Below are 16,510 nucleotides of genomic sequence, written 5' to 3'. Positions count from 1 at the left end.
GAAGACCCGAAAGCATGGGGAAATTAGCATCCTGGATGCAAGTTCTTAAAGCCTTCAGTCCAACATAAGTGGAGCCATGACCTTGAGCTCGGCATTCCAGGTCCCAAGTTGCAAGATCCTCGCTCCTGCTTTCATATGGGTTTTGGATTTGACGCCAATCATCCTATGGAGGTCTTGCCTTCGGGGTAGGGATGGGAGGTGCTTCGTACTGTCAGTGTCGTTGAGGGATAAATGATTTGTTCGGAATGGGGAGCGCAACGGGGGACCGAGATGATGAGGTGAAGAACATGGGATTAAGACCACACTCCTGCCTCTAGTGTTGTACTGTATGGGGGCTATGTTTCTTGGATTACAAGCCTCTCACCATAGCAATGGAGAGAGGTAGGTGGGGAGGACCTAACTCTAGGGTTTTCCTCGCGTTGATTGTTTCTTGCATCGTGAGGCCCCTAACTTGCCTTATATACTTGGCCAAGTTAGGTGTCATGGTTACATGCCACGGGTAGTGCCCCTACGCTCAGGATTGCTCTATCGAGTAGTGTCGAACCACATCTTCTCCTTTAGGCCCGGTCAAACTGTCAAAATCCCGAGCTTCCAGGTCTTCGACGTCAAAATCCCAGGACCTCCTGGTTGTCAGTATCCGGGATCCTCTTCAATCCCCTTGATGCTTCAATATAAATTATCGTCATTTACGAAGAAAAAACTTGTGAAAAGTTGTTTTTTCATGTTCTATTTTTAGTAGAAACATTGATTAACTAGTGAATGCCCCGCGCGTTGCTACGAGTATTGGTTGATTAAAATTTGGATTCATAGTATGATAACCAAAATTTAGAAGACATATGACTTACTATATTTGATTATGTATAGTTGTAATAATATTGAATGTAAGTAGAATAATCAAATGGAAAATATTTTCCCCATGGTTGAATGCTATAGTGGGCATTTTGCCATGCATGGTTGTATGTTAAAGATGGTACGCGTAGTACGGAAGGTCCTTTATAAATAGTAAAATTGAAAAAATAGCAAAATAAATAAATAAAAATCTGATTTGTTTTTTGTAAAGTTTGATAAATGTTTTGTGTACTTGCAAAATTTTATTGTGAAGTGACATTCATGGAAGTTGTCAATAAAAATCAATGCTCCAAAAAATGCTATTTAAAAAAGCAATTTGGGTGTTGATTTTTTCCATGACTTTCACGAATGTCATTTTCATGCTGAAATTTGTCAATCACACAAAATATTTGTTTGTTCTTTTTTTCTTTCTTTTGGATTCTACTGCTTTACTGTTCATCCCAAGCTCATTTGAGCTCGGGGGCAAAAGATGACTTTTGGTTAAGATGAGTCTTATCTCATTTGTATATAGGATATTATGATGTGAAGAGTGAGATTATGACTTAGGCAAACATTGATATAACGATATGCTTTACAATTGTCTTTGTCTTTGTTGTTTATCTCTATTTTGTTTTTTCTAATGTCTTTTACGTGCTCGGTCGACTCGGCCTGTCCGGGAGAAACAAAAATACTGAGAAGTCTTGATCACGACGACGATAGTTTAACGCTGAAGCCAGATGCGCGGCATGTCGTGTTCATTTCCGGGCGGGTCAGGTTTGGCGATCGGTGAGAGCCAAGGAAGGTGTCAAAAGAAACCTGGAAGACGATGGATCAGCATTGTAAAAGCAACAGGAACTCAGTCTTTTCTTTAATCTCAATCTCAAACAGTGCTGGCAGAAACAAATATACCCCAAACAGGGACATGGAACTAGTCGGTGAGTGATTACATATTTGCGACCAACCGAACCCCGTGATGGAGGCCTTAGCAATAGGATTAGCGGCCATCATGCACGACCATCTCCTCAGATTTGATATCTGAGTTGGCCTGACACGGCCACAGGTGCATTCGGACAGGCACAGCCCTAGATTTCCCGTTGTAAATTCGTAATCACAACACAAACGCACGGTTTAAGCATGGCTAGGCTAGGTGGGGCGACGCCATCATCCCGGAGGATGGCACGACTCAGCATCACCTGATGGATTAGGCCATTAACACCCGATTGACTTATCAACGGAACTCTGATTGCGCAACCTGCTGTCGCCAATATCTTCAACCGCGCCAACCGAGACATTCAATTCAAGCCTGACGCCAACTTTGCGGTCACGAAACAGGACGCAACTGTACATGTGTGCGATAAGGTTTTGGAGGTTGGCAAAACGTTGAGCTGCACGCATCAGACCCAGGGTACATACATCGCTGGCTATCCAACAAGCAAGCGCCCCGGTTGCTCTCACCCCGGAGAAAACGCTGCCCATCCATTGCCCAGGGACTCGAGAAAAGGACGGGAGGCTGATCATGGACAGGGGCTTCTCTGCTCGCTTCTGTGGGAACTGTCGTAGGCGCCATCATGTGGTACACTGCATCGTCTAAAAAAAATCTGCCATATATGTTAACTGTTTCCATGTGATATTTTTGTTAAAACCGGCAAAAGGCTCAGGGGCTACCGTTTGCAGGTCGTGCGGAAAGTGTCTTGTGTGAGGCAATTTCGATGTTATCATATCATAGCTCACAAATCAAAGAAAGTTAATGCGAATATAAGGGAGGCGTTTTGGCTTTTGGAAGCATTTGCTCCTGAATGAACAGTAACTCAATAAATGGTAAACAATATGGACTTTTTTGTGGATGTTCGTGTTAGTGTCACAAGCATGCTTGATAATTTTCATGTGAAACGGAGTTGTAGTGTTTCATCAGTGAAAGAACAAATTTGGGGTAATATTTGATATTTCAATTTGTTTTTTTGCGCCGGCTAAAATGTTTAAACTTTTTGCCTAGAAATTTGCAGATAGCATTTGGATGTGAGTATGGATACATAAAAAAAGATTGGGATTCTATTTACATTTGAAGAATCATTTTTCGCACGTAGAGCACGTGCTCCCGGGAGCCAAATTGGATTTCCAAAAATATATATCTCGTACACAACTTTACTTTGAGTGAAACAAATCAATCAATAATGTTATACTATTTCCCCTAAAAAATAATAATAATGTTGTACTATGATACATACTAGACAATGGAAAGTTAATCTATATACCAATATAAAAAGAGCAAACTATCGAGGTCCAACAAATCTCACCCGTCGCACATTTATACAGCCGTCTACATCACTTCAGTGTTTAGCAGTAAACACGTTTAGCACAAAATACCATTTAGCACTCCCCACTAACTAATATCATGTATAATATGGACTTTAGCATTCTTTAACATTTTTTTATGAACTTCAGCATTAACCAAGTAATTGTATCCTAACTAATATTAATATGCAATATATATCTTGCATGATATTAATGTGTAATACAATTAATATATTGAATAATATTAACAATTACTATTATTTTTCTCATTGCAAGAGTACATAATATTAACCTATCGTGGCCTACATTTCGAGATGAAAGCCAAAAGGTTACTCTTCTTTGTCTCCTGAGAATCCTGAAAGAGGAGGATCCTCGCAGAGTACACCAAGCTCTTCGAGAAGCCTTTGGTGGAGGATGTTGTGCAGGAATTTGCCTATTTCTACGGTTAGCAATTTTCTTAGGCATGCTTCATCGGATAAGCTAGGCCATCTCCCGACTCGACTTGTCTTCGAGCGGTGACCAATGCTTTGCCTCGTACCCGGGAACCTTTCCGTGTCCATGGATTACATCCCCATATTCTGGCAAGTGCGTGGTCTTAATTGTCGTGCCAAGCATGCCGCTATTCATAGCGTGATCACCTTGGCCATGCCTTGTATTATCTTTATTTTATTGGCCACGCCTTGTATTATCTTTATTCAAGAAGTCGAACTAGGTCCCTTGTCATCGAAAGTCTAGGCGCTCTTTCAACGATCCCTTCTTCCTCTCGAGATTGGCACCTAGGGTGGGATTCTTGTTGGCTGGAAGTGCTTGGAGCTTGCTCTATCTAATCCCACTACTGGCACTCACCTCACGGCCCTGGTCTCTCCCCTCGTTGGAGACCACCATTGGTGGCATTTAGTTGTCCACGACCCTCAAGATGACATGGACCAGAGGTCACCTTCCTTGCCGAGCTCCAAGACGCCGGCTTCTTTTTATTATGCCTGCGGCTACTAGGGGCGATTTCAACATGGTTTACTCCTCTTGATAAGAATAATAAATGTCTCAATCATCATGCCATGAGTCCGTTGTGTCATTTCATCACTCACATGGAGTTACACGACGTCTATCTCCACGGGAGATGATACACATGGTTGAATGAGCAAGACAACCCCACACCTACCATTGCCCCCTGGTCATTGGTTGCCCCTCCCCGATCAAATGGTAGTAGACGCTTCCATTTTCGAGTGATTCTTGTCATAATTAGATGGATTTCATCATGTTATGTTGGAGGTTGGTGCTCAGTGGACCCGAATACTGATCCCTTATGTCTCATCTTCGTGTGGCTCAATGTTACATTGGGCCGCCTCCAAAGCTGGAGTGCACAAATCATTGGTGACATACCCCTACAATTGCTCCTTGCCCGACTTGATGTAGCTTAAGACCTATGTGATATCTCCTCTGTGGAAATATGGCTGCATCAAAAAGCTCAAAAGTGCATACCTCGGGATGGCCTCTTTGTGAAGGTCTATTGCACGATAGTAAGTGAAGTTTGCTTGGCTGCGTGATGACCCACAAGTATAGGGGATCTATCGTAGTCCTTTCGATAAGTAAGAGTGTCGAACCCAACGGGGAGCAGAAGGAAATGACAAGCAGTTTTCAGTAAGGTATTCTCTGCAAGCACTGAAATTATCGGTAACAGATAGTTTTGTGATAAGGTAATTCGTAATGGGTAACAAGTAACAAAAGTAAACAAGGTGCAGCAAGGTGGCCCAATCCTTTTTGTAGCAAAGGACAAGCCTAGAAAAACTCTTATATAAAGGAAAGCGCTCCCGCGGACACATGGGAATTATCGTCAAGCTAGTTTTCATCATGCTCATATGATTCGCGTTTGTTACTTTGATAATTTGATATGTGGGTGGACCGGTGCTTGGGTACTGCCCTTCCTTGGACAAGCATCCCACTTATGATTAACCCCCCTCGCAAGCATCCGCAACTATGAAAGAAGAAAGGTAAACCTAACCATAGCATGAAACATATGGATCCAAATCAGCCCCTTACGAAGCAACGCATAAACTGGGGTTTAAGCTTGTGTCACTCTAGCAACCCATCATCTACTTATTACTTCCCAATGCCTTCCCCTAGGCCCAAACAATGGTGAAGTGTCATGTAGTCGACGTTCACATAACACCATTAGAGGAAAGACAATATACATCTCATCAAAATATCGAACGAATACCAAATTCACATGACTACTTATAACAAGACTTCTCCCATGTCCTCAGGAACAAACGTAACTACTCACAAATCATATTCACATTCATAATCAGAGGGCTATTAATGTGCATAAAGGATCTAAACATATAATCTTCCACCGAATAAACCAACTAGCATCAACTACAAGGAGTAATCAACACTACTAGCAACCCACATGTACCAATATGAGATTTTGAGACAAAGATCGGATAGAAGAGATGAACTAGGGTTTGAGAGGAGATGGTGCTGGTGAAGATGTTGATGGATATTAACCCCCTCCCGATGAGAGGATCAGTGGTGATGACGATGGTGACAATTTTCCCTTCCCGGAGGGATTTTTGCCCGGCAGAACAGCTCCGCTGGAGCCCTAGATTGGTTCCGCCAAGGTTCCGCCTCGAGACGGCGGCGCTTCGTCCCGAAGGCTTCCTTCTGATTTTATCTAGGGCAAAAGAAACCTTATACCAGAAGATGGGCATCGAGGGCTTCCAGGTGGCCCACGAGGCAGGGGGCGTGCCCAGGGGGTAGGGCGCGTCCTCCACCCTCGTGGACAGTGGGTGGCCCCCCTCTGGTGCTTTCTTCGCCCAATATTTTTAATATATTCCAAAACTGACTTTCGTGGAGTTTCAGGACTTTTGGAGTTGTGCAGAATAGGTCTCTAATATTTGCTCCTTTTCCAACCCAGGATTCCAGCTACCGGCATTCTCCCTCTTCATGTAAACCTTGTAAAATAAGAGAGAAAAGGCATAAGTATTGTGACATAATGTGTAATAACCGCCCATAATGCAATAAATATCGATATAAAAGCATGATGCAAAATGGACGTATCAACTCCCCCAAGCTTAGACCTTGCTTGTCCTCAAGCGGAAGCCGATATCGAAAAATATGTCCACATGTTTAGAGATAGAGGTGTCGATAAAATAAAATACAGACATGAGGGAATCATGATCATTCTTAGAATAGCAACATATATATATATATATAAATAAATATATATATATCGTCATATGATTTCTTATGCTGAAGTAACAATATATTCACAATGTAAAGTATGAATCAGAAACTTCATTGAAAAACTAGCAAACTATAATCTTAGTCATTGAAGCAATTGCAATTTATCATAACACCAGAAAGAGTCAATATAAGAGCTTTTCAGCAAGTCCACATACTCAACTATCATTTAGTCTTTCACAATTGCTAACACTCACACAATACTTATGTGTATGAAGTTTTAATCGGACACAGAGAAAGATAGGGGCTTATAGTTTTGCCTCCCAATCTTTTACCTCAAGGGTAATGTCAACAATAATGATTTATGAAAACCCACATCCAATTGGATATTGTAGGATCGAAAGTATGTCTAGAGGGGGGGGGGTGATTAGACTACTTGACCAAATAAAAACTTAACCTTTTCCCAATTTTAGTTTTTGGCAGATTTTAGCTATTGTAGGACAAGTCAAGCAATCATCACACAATTCAAGCAAGCATGCAAAGAGTATATTGGCAGCGGAAAGTAAAGCATGCAACTTGCAAGAATGTAAAGGGAAGGGTTTGGAGAATGTAAAGAACGCAATTGGAGACACGGATGTTTTTCCCGTGGTTCGGATAGGTGGTGCTATCCTACATCCACGTTGATGGAGACTTCAACCCACGAAGGGTAACGGTTGCGCGAGTCCACGGAGGGCTCCACCCATGAAGGGTAATGGTTGCGCGAGTCCACGGAGGGCTCCACCCACGAAGGGTCCACGAAGAAGCAACCACCCACGAAGGGTCCACGAAGAAGCAACCTTGTCTATCCCACCATGGCCATCGCCCACGAAGGACTTGCCTCACTAGCGGTAGATCTTCACGAAGTAGGTGATCTCCTTGCCCTTACAAACTCCTTGGTTCAACTCCACAATCTTGTCGGAGGCTCCCAAGTGACACCTAGCCAATCTAGGAGACACCACTCTCCAAGAAGTAACAAATGGTGTGTAGGTAATGAACTCCTTGCTCTTGTGCTTCAAATGATAGTCTCCCCAACACTCAACTCTCTCTCATAGGATTTGGATTTTGTGGAAAGAATATTTGAGTGGAAAGCAACTTGGGGAAGGCTAGAGATCAAGATTCATATGGTAGGAATGGAATATCTTGGGTCTCAACACATGAGTAGGTGGTTCTCTCTCAGAACATATGAGTTGGAATTGTGTATGTGTTCTGATGGCTCTCTCCACGAATGAAGAGGAGGTGGAGGGGTATATATAGCCTCCACACAAAATCCAACCATTACACACAGTTTTCCAATCTCGGTGGGACCGAATCAACAAACTCGGTCGGACCGAAAAGGTAAACCTAGTGACCGTTAGAGATTTTCGGTGGGACTGACATGCAACTCGGTAGGACCGATATGGTTAGGGTTTGGGCATAACGTAATCTCGGTGAGACCGATTACACAAACTCGGTGAGACCGATTTTGGTAATTAGCTAACCAGAGAGTTGGTCAGGCAAACTCGGTGGCACCGATTTGCTCTTTCGGTGAGACCGAAAAGTTACAAAAAGGAAACACTGAATTTACATTGCAATCTCGGTGGGACCGATCCGCTCTTTCGGTGAGACCGAAAAGTTACGAAAGGGAAACAGAGAGTTTGCAATCCCATTTCGGTGAGACCGAGATCCCTATCGGTAGAACCGATTTTCTTAGGGTTTGGCAATGGCTATGACAAGTGAAACTCGGTGGCGCCGGATAGAAAGAATCGGTAGGACCGAGTTTGGCTTAGGGTTTAGGTCAAATGTGGATATGGGAAAGTAGTTGAGGGTTTTGGAGCATATCACTAAGCACATGAAGCAAGAGGCTCATTAAGCAACACCTCATCCCTCCTTGATAGTATTGGCTTTTCCTAAAGACTCAATGTGATCTTGGATCACTAAAATATAAAATGAAGAGTCTTGAGCTTTTGAGCTTGAGCCAATCCTTTGTCCTTAGCATTTTGAGGGTTCCACTTTCACATCCATGCCATGCCAATCATTGAGCTTTCCTGAAATAGTCATCTTGGAATAGCATTAGCTCAGTGAGCTATATGTTGTTATGAATTACCAAAACCACCTAGGGATAGTTGCACTTTCAATCTCCCCCCTTTTGGTAATTGATGACAACATATAGATCAAAGCTTCGACAAATGATAATAAGTATGAAATATATCGTCGCTTTGAGAAGTATGTGACAAGTAAGAGCTCCCCCTAAATTTGTGCATATTTAAGATTTGCTTTGGACTGCAAATGCACAAAGAGTTAGAGTCATGGGTTACTCTTCCATGTCACATACATCTTGGTGGAGCGCTTAAAATGATAAGAATGAAATACATGCACTCATCACCAAGAATAGTGAATGATCACATAAGATAGATAAGATGATAATATTAAGCAAACATTAAGTGTAGCTTATGATCAAACACATGATCATCAATGTCTCACGAGCAGTGACATAGTATCTCACACAAAAGCAAACAAAGTTCGAAAAACCACCAAATAAAACAAGAGAGAATAAAAGCAACACTCTCTCTCGAAGCCTATGATCTATACATTTTCTCCCCCTTTGGCAACAAGTTACCAAAAAGTTCCTAGAAAATGCATAGTGCTAAGTCGACACTCAGGCTTGATCTTCAGGTGGTGGTGGAGTCCGGATCACTCCAAGGACGAAGCCTTCTGTAGACGTGGTCGGAGTCGAGGCTGAAGTGGATGCTGGAGCTGGTGGAACTGAAGCTGTAGCTGGTGCAGAAGTGGTGGCTCTGGTGTCAGCAACTGGCACTACATATGATCTCTGAGCTCTTGGCACTCTGGCAAATGCATCAGTTATAGTCTTGCCCTTCCTCTCCTGCATATCATCCTGTAATTGTTCCACTGCAGACTGAATCTCTGTTACTTTGACATCTAGGTCATAGAACTTCTGTTCCATGATTCTTTTTAAGCTCTGCTGATTCTGAGTGAGGGTGGCCAGTCCTTGCTCAATCCTCAGTGTGGATGCAATCAAGTAACCAAGCTGCTCTTGTTTGGTTTTCAAGAAATAATCAGATGCCTCCTCTTGAGTTGGCATCTTGGCAGCTTTCTCCTTCCTTGCCTTCTCCTTCTTTGCTTGTGCTTGTGCAGATGATGGTTCATTCTCATTCATGACAACTTGATTGTCCTCAAAGTCTGGATGGATGGGCAGGTGTTCCTTGTCCAATAAGTATATGCCTGTGCCCATCTTTGAGTTGATCAACTCCTGTATCTGAGGGGCATAACCACAGCTCCTCTTCTGATCTGCTGCAATCCTCTTGATAGTCTCTACTATGAGGCTCATGACCTTGAATTTCTGAGGTACATCAAATACATGAAGCAAATTGATTGCATGGCCTCTGATCATCTTGTGATCACCTGACTTGGGCAAGAGAGTGTGCCTCAAAATCCAATTAATAGTTGGTAGCCCTGACAGAAGATAATGCACTGAGCCAAATTTGAAAGTTTCAAGAGCCTCGTTTGGAATTTCCTTGTACATATTGGACATAGAGTTGTGGTCCATCTTCTTCTTGGCATAGATATCCAAGTCATCCTCATGCTCCTCTGGGGCATTGATGAGCTGTGCCCATTCAGCAACTGTAGACTGGTACCTCGTACCTTCTGACATCCAAATTATCCTACCATCTGGATAAAAATGTGCTGTGGAGTAGAACTGCATGATAAGCTCCTCGTTCCACTTTGTGAGCTTCTGCCCAACAAAGTCCTCTACTCCACATGCCTTGAAGCTGTCCTGCACTCCAGGGTAGTACTCTTCATTGTCCTTGATGTATTGCCAATCAACCCATCTCATATCACATACAATTGGCTTCTTGTCCAATAAGACTGTCTCATGGAAGTCCTGCTGTTCCTTAGTGTGGAACCTGTAGTCAACAGCAGTCCTCCTCCTTGAAGCATACGGATCTGCTTCTCTCCACTTCCTCAGCCCTGAGTCTCTCCTGAGCTTCATATCCTCAGCTACAGGATGAGCATCGTTGTGGTCTGGGATCTTGGGCTTGAGTTTTCTGAGAACTTGCTCTTCATCATCTTCTGCAGTGTCAGGCACTGGGGCCTTGTTCTTCTCAGCAGCTGGGATGCTTCTTGTATTCCTCTTTGGTTTTGGCTTTGGAGCTGGCTTGGCCTTGGAAGCAGCTGCCCTTGATCTTATGGCATCACCCATCAGCTTGGGTGCCTTAGGTGCTGGTGCAGCTACCTCTTCTTCTTCCTCCTCATCTTCCATGATGGAAGCCTTGCCAAGCACTCTGGCTACGGTTTTCTTCACCCTTTCCTTTCTTTTCTTGCCTTCAGCAGCAACTGGCTCTATGGGAGTGGGCTTCTCAGTTGAAGCTCTGGCCTTTGACATAGGCTGCCTGCCTGCTGGCCTTTTGATCTTTAACCCCGGCTTTGTGCCCTGTGCTGGCTCAACTCTCTTGGAAGTTGCTTCCTCTTCTGCCACATAGTCCTCATCCTCTGATTCTGAGGTTCTCTTCTTTCTCTGTCTGGTGGCAGCTTTAGGCAGATTGCTAGGAGTACTTCTGCTGCCATCATCTGAAGAACTTGAGGGACTAGTGCCCTCACTCATCTGCACTTGCTGTTCTGACATGTTCTGGCTGTCACTCTGATCAGACATGTTGCAAACTCTGACTGCTGACCCTGTGAATAGATTATAGATGAGATAGAGTGGATGAGCATCACAAAATGCAGAGATTTTTGCAAAAGAATGATCCAAAAACTTAGTTTTAGTTTCCCACTGAAATCATCTCGAATCTACCGATTTTTAAACTCGGTGATACCGAAGTAGTTTTGGCACCTAAACTAGTGAACTCGGTCAGACCGAGTCACAGTTCGGTGGCACCGAGACTGCTAGGGTTTCACAGAGTTCCAAAATCGGTCACACCGATAAGTAATTCTCGGTCAGACCGAGTCTCACTTGTGCAATGGCATAAGCCAAATCGGTGGGACCGAGTTTTTCAACTCGGTGGGTCCGAGATGGTTTCGGCGGAAACCTAACCCTAAAATTTTCGAATCAAACCTAATCTACGAGCGCATTGACTGGATAGGAGTGTTTCAATCGTGGCAAGAATCATGATGATCACAATGTGCTAAGAATCGGATTGGAGAATAGCACAAAGATCGAGTCCATACCCTAGTTTGGCGGAGACTCTCTGCGGCGGCAACGGCGGGGTAGAATTCCCGTTGACGGCGACGGAGACTAGCGACTGGAGGCAGCTGGTGGCGAGGAGACGATCCGGAGACCAAGTTGGCAGAGAAGGCTATCGCGCGGGCGAAGGGGTTCGGAGAAATTTCCAAATTTTTTGCCCGTGACTATATATAGCCCGACCCTGTCGGTGTGACCGAGTGGAACAACACGGTGGCACCGAGATGCAAAACTGTATACAGTTGTTGCAACTCGGTGTGACCGAATGATTCAAATTGGTTGCACCGAGATCGAAAACCTAGATCAACTTAATGATCTCGGTAGGACCAAAAGTGGGGTATCGGTCAGACCGAGAATCATAAAGAGGTTTTGGAAGTTTAAGTCTATGACGAATCGGGGACTCCGAGCGCTCCTCACACAGAGTGGTTCGAATCTGACTTGATCAAATTTTGTGATGTAGCATGAATAGAGTTTGAGACGAGAAAAGCATAGATAGCTAGAGGAGGTTCTTAGGCATTCTTGTCCATCCACTTGGCAAAAGGAAATAAAACCAAACAATCAAAACAACAAGTGGATGTCCTCGAATGAGTAAAATATGCAACCAGCATGCTCACACAATAAGATGGCAAATGAAATATGTGACAAGGCATGCACAACCAATTCTAGCATCTATCAAGCAATTTGCGATGACAAGGTCATCTATATATGAGTATATTGACTTAGGAGTCAAGTGAGAACACTTGATCATAGGTCATACTCATCGTTTAATCTCAAGTGGGGTTACCACTTTTACATAAAGCATTGTTGTGTTCACATCTTTAGAGTTGCTTTAGCTCAAGTCTTAGAGTAAAGCTCCCCCTAGATGTGATATCCCCCCTTAGAGGGATGAACTAACCTCGGGTTTTGTCGATGATGACTTCATGTAGATGTTGAAGATGTGGATGCTCAATGTTGATGTAGATCACTTGGAGATATCCATTTGAGTGAATTGCACTTTCAATACCTACATGGGTTAGTCCCACAAGGAACAAACAAGGATATCCATAGACATAGAGTGATGCACACACAAGATGATGTCCATGAAAACTTTTAGGTTACCTTGTCCCTTGTCTTACCAACAAGAGGGTTTGTGACTCCTTGAACTAGTGCAAGATGTGGAAGTTGATTGCACTTGTTCTTGCCAAAATGATAAGAGTGAAGTATGTTGGCGGAGTCACCCTCAAGAACTCTCTAGTTCTTCTTCTTTTGGATCCACACCATCTTGATGGGAATCCTTGGAGTTGTAGTCGTACTTGATGAAGTGGAACTTGAAGTAGTCTTGGGAATCCACTTGACTAAGGTCTTAGGAGCTTCTTCAAATGCATCAATTTCCTCTTGAAGCTTGTCCTTGCCTTTTTGCTTGTAGTCTTGTGGTGGAAGATCATCTTGAGCTTGTGTCCCCTTGAAAGAAGTATCATACTTCTCTTGTTGAGGAACAAACTTTGTCTTGGGGTATTGATCTTCTTCCCACTCAACTCCATTGGCATTGAACTTTCGTTCAAAACCAACACCTTGATTCTTCCGGTGCATTCCTTGCTTGCGCACAATTTCCTCGAATTGCTTACTCCTGGCAAGGCTTTTGTACACTCCTTTCTCTATAATTCCCTTCAATAAGCTATTTTCTTGCTCAAGTGTAACTTGGCTAAGAGAATCATTAGTGGAATCAAGAGAACTACTAGAAGCAACAATATTGGATTTAGCATGATCATTGTTACTGCTAGAGGAAGAATCTTTCTTGTTCTTGTTACTAGACTTGACTTGAGGCATGTAAGTGGATAAGAGTAAACGCTTGGCAATGTAAGAAGAACTTTTCTTGCGGAGATCATCATTGATTGCTTTTAAGAACTCATGCTCTTTCTCAAGGTTGAGCTTTTCAAAGCGTAATTTCTCATGAGCTCTTAAAAGTTCTCGATGATCTTCGAAGATAGTTTCATGAGCTAACTTAAGAGTGTTTATTTCTTTAGTTAGAGCCTCAATCTTCTCCTTATCATTGTCATTCGTTTTATCTTGATTAGCATGATTAATTGACGTTTCATCATAGTATTCATCACTAGAGTTGTCAACAAGCAAATCATCACCTAACAAGTCATCTTCATCACTATTGAAATCAACATACTCGGGGTGTGTTACCTTAGGACCTTTGACCATGAAGCATCTTCCAATTCCTTCATTTGGTGAGTCAAATATGTCGTAGGAGTTGGTTGACACAAGTGCTAGACCGGCAACACCTTCATCTTGAGTATCTTCGGAGTTGGAGTGATAACTTCTCTCGGAGTGGCTGTCGGAGTCGGAGCCGGATACCCATTCACCAACATGAGCTTGATGTCTTCGTTTTGTGTAGCTCCTTGATGATTTTTCCTTCCTTTCCGAATCCTTGCTTCTCTGTGAGTATCTTCGTTCATAACGATCATCTCTACTCCTTCTCTCTCTTGGTGGTGATTCTTTGCTTCTTTTTGGAGAATCTTCTCTTCTCTTGTAGGGAGCCGTACACTCATTGGAATAGTGTCCGGGTCTTCCACAACTGTAGCAGTTTCGCTCTCGACTAGAAGATCTTTTGTCATTGTAGGACCTTGACTTGAAGCTTCTATCTTTGCTTCTACTCTTGTAGAACTTGTTGAAGTTCTTCACCATTAAGCTCAATTCTTCATTGAAGTTTTGTTTCTCACTTGATGATGTAGGGGCTTCACATGAGGCTTTGTAGGCACCACTTGATTTGTTGTGAAGTTCCTCTTTATCCTTAAGTGACATCTCATGAGCAACAATTCTTCCAATCACCTCCGTTGGCTTGAGATCTTTGTAATTGGGCATCATTTGGATCAATGTGCACACGGTATCATATTTTCCATCCAAGGCTCTTAGAATCTTCTTAATGATGAATCTATCGGTCATCTCTTCACTTCCTAAGCCGGCAATCTCATTTGTGATGAGAGCAAGCCTAGAGTACATTTCAGCGACACCTTCACCATCTTTCATTTTGAACTTGTCAAGTTGACTTTGAAGCACATCCAACTTGGATTCCTTGACGGAGTCGGTACCTTCGTGCATATCAATCAAAGTGTCCCAAATTTCCTTTGCATTCTCAAGACGGCTGATTTTTTTGAATTCTTTGGGGCACAATCCGTTGAAGAGAATATCACAAGCTTGAGCATTGTATTGCAACATCTTCAACTCATCCGCGGTAGCTTCACGGTTTGGTTCTTTCCCATCAAAGAAGTCACCTTGCAAAACAACACACACAATAGCCCAAACGGCGGGGTTATGTCCAAGAATATGCATTTTCATTTTATGCTTCCAACTAGCAAAATTAGTACCATCAAAGTAAGGACCTCTACGGTGATAATTTCCCTCGCTAGACGCCATACTCTCCTAGGTTGTGAAACCAAGGCTATGACCACCAAAAGCCATGGAGATCAAAGCAAATGGAGACCAAAGCTCTGATACCACTTGTAGGATCGAAAGTATGTCTAGAGGGGGGGGGGTGATTAGACTACTTGACCAAATAAAAACTTAACCTTTTCCCAATTTTAGTTCTTGGCAGATTTTAGCTATTGTAGGACAAGTCAAGCAATCATCACACAATTCAAGCAAGCATGCAAAGAGTATATTGGCAGCGGAAAGTAAAGCATGCAACTTGCAAGAATGTAAAGGGAAGGGTTTGGAGAATTCAAACGCAATTGGAGACACGGATGTTTTTCCCGTGGTTCGGATAGGTGGTGCTATCCTATATCCACGTTGATGGAGACTTCAACCCACGAAGGGTAACGGTTGCGCGAGTCCACGGAGGGCTCCACCCACGAAGGGTAATGGTTGCGCGAGTCCACGAAGGGCTCCACCCATGAAGGGTCCACGAAGAAGCAACCACCCACGAAGGGTCCACGAAGAAGCAACCTTGTCTATCCCACCATGGCCATCGCCCACGAAGGACTTGCCTCACTAGCGTAGATCTTCACGAAGTAGGCGATCTCCTTGCCCTTACAAACTCCTTGGTTCAACTCCACAATCTTGTCGGAGGCTCCCAAGTGACACCTAGCCAATCTAGGAGACACCACTCTCCAAGAAGTAACAAATGGTGTGTAGGTAATGAACTCCTTGCTCTTGTGCTTCAAATGATAGTCTCCCCAACACTCAACTCTCTCTCATAGGATTTGGATTTTGTGGAAAGAATATTTGAGTGGAAAGCAACTTCGGGAAGGCTAGAGATCAAGATTCATATGGTAGGAATGGAATATCTTGGGTCTCAACACATGAGTAGGTGGTTCTCTCTCAGAACATATGAGTTGGAATTGTGTATGTGTTCTGATGGCTCTCTCCACGAATGAAGAGGAGGTGGAGGGGTATATATAGCCTCCACACAAAATCCAACCGTTACACACAGTTTTCCAATCTCGGTGGGACCAAATCAACAAACTCGGTCGGACCGAAAAGGTAAACCTAGTGACCGTTAGAGATTTTCGGTGGGACTGACATGCAACTCGGTAGGACCGATATGGTTAGGGTTTGGGCATAACGTAATCTCGGTGAGACCGATTACACAAACTCGGTGAGACCGATTTTGGTAATTAGCTAACCAGAGAGTTGGTCAGGCAAACTCGGTGGCACCGATTTGCTCTTTCGGTGAGACCGAAAAGTTACAAAAAGGAAACACTGAATTTACATTGCAATCTCGGTGGGACCGATCCGCTCTTTCGGTGAGACCGAAAAGTTACGAAAGGGAAACAGAGAGTTTGCAATCCCATTTCGGTGAGACCGAGATCCCTATCGGTAGAACCGATTTTCTTAGGGTTTGGCAATGGCTATGACAAGTGAAACTCGGTGGCGCCGGATAGAAAGAATCGGTAGGACCGAGTTTGGCTTAGGGTTTAGGTCAAATGTGGATATGGGAAAGTAGTTGAGGGTTTTGGAGCATATCACTAAGCACATGAAGCAAGAGGCTCATTAAGCAACACCTCATCCCTC

This window comes from Triticum urartu, chromosome 6A, assembly GCF_056163025.1.
Source record: "Triticum urartu cultivar PI428250 chromosome 6A, HENAU_Tu73, whole genome shotgun sequence".
In the NCBI taxonomy this organism is placed as follows: domain Eukaryota; kingdom Viridiplantae; phylum Streptophyta; class Magnoliopsida; order Poales; family Poaceae; genus Triticum; species Triticum urartu.
Note: the sequence above shows the minus strand (reverse complement) of the source record.